Below are 389 nucleotides of genomic sequence, written 5' to 3'. Positions count from 1 at the left end.
AGCAGGAAAGGTTCAGTGGATGGCAGAAATGAGATAGGATGGAACAGCTCTGTGATGTTTTAGCCTTGGAAATGGAAATACTCCTTGGATATTCCTCATATTTACTATAATGCTGGAAAAAAGCAGAAATAATCACTGGGAATTGGAGCCCTCGAATTCTGCAGGTCCCACTCCGGCTGCGAGCAAGGAAATTTCTGCAATTTTCAGGTTTTCCAGCCGGCGTCACTCGTGGGTCAGGCAGAGCCCTCCCAGCCACGAGGGGATCCAGGAGGTGTTGCTGGCTCTGGGGAAGGGCAGCACTTCTTAGCTTTTATAAGTAAGTGTTTTTTAGATATTTTGAAATATATACATATACATACACACGCACACATATTTATATTTATATTTAT

The sequence above is a fragment of the Geospiza fortis genome, unplaced genomic scaffold (genome assembly GCF_000277835.1).
Source record: "Geospiza fortis unplaced genomic scaffold, GeoFor_1.0 scaffold62, whole genome shotgun sequence".
Classification (NCBI taxonomy): Eukaryota; Metazoa; Chordata; class Aves; order Passeriformes; family Thraupidae; genus Geospiza; species Geospiza fortis.
This window is presented reverse-complemented; position numbering follows the sequence as displayed.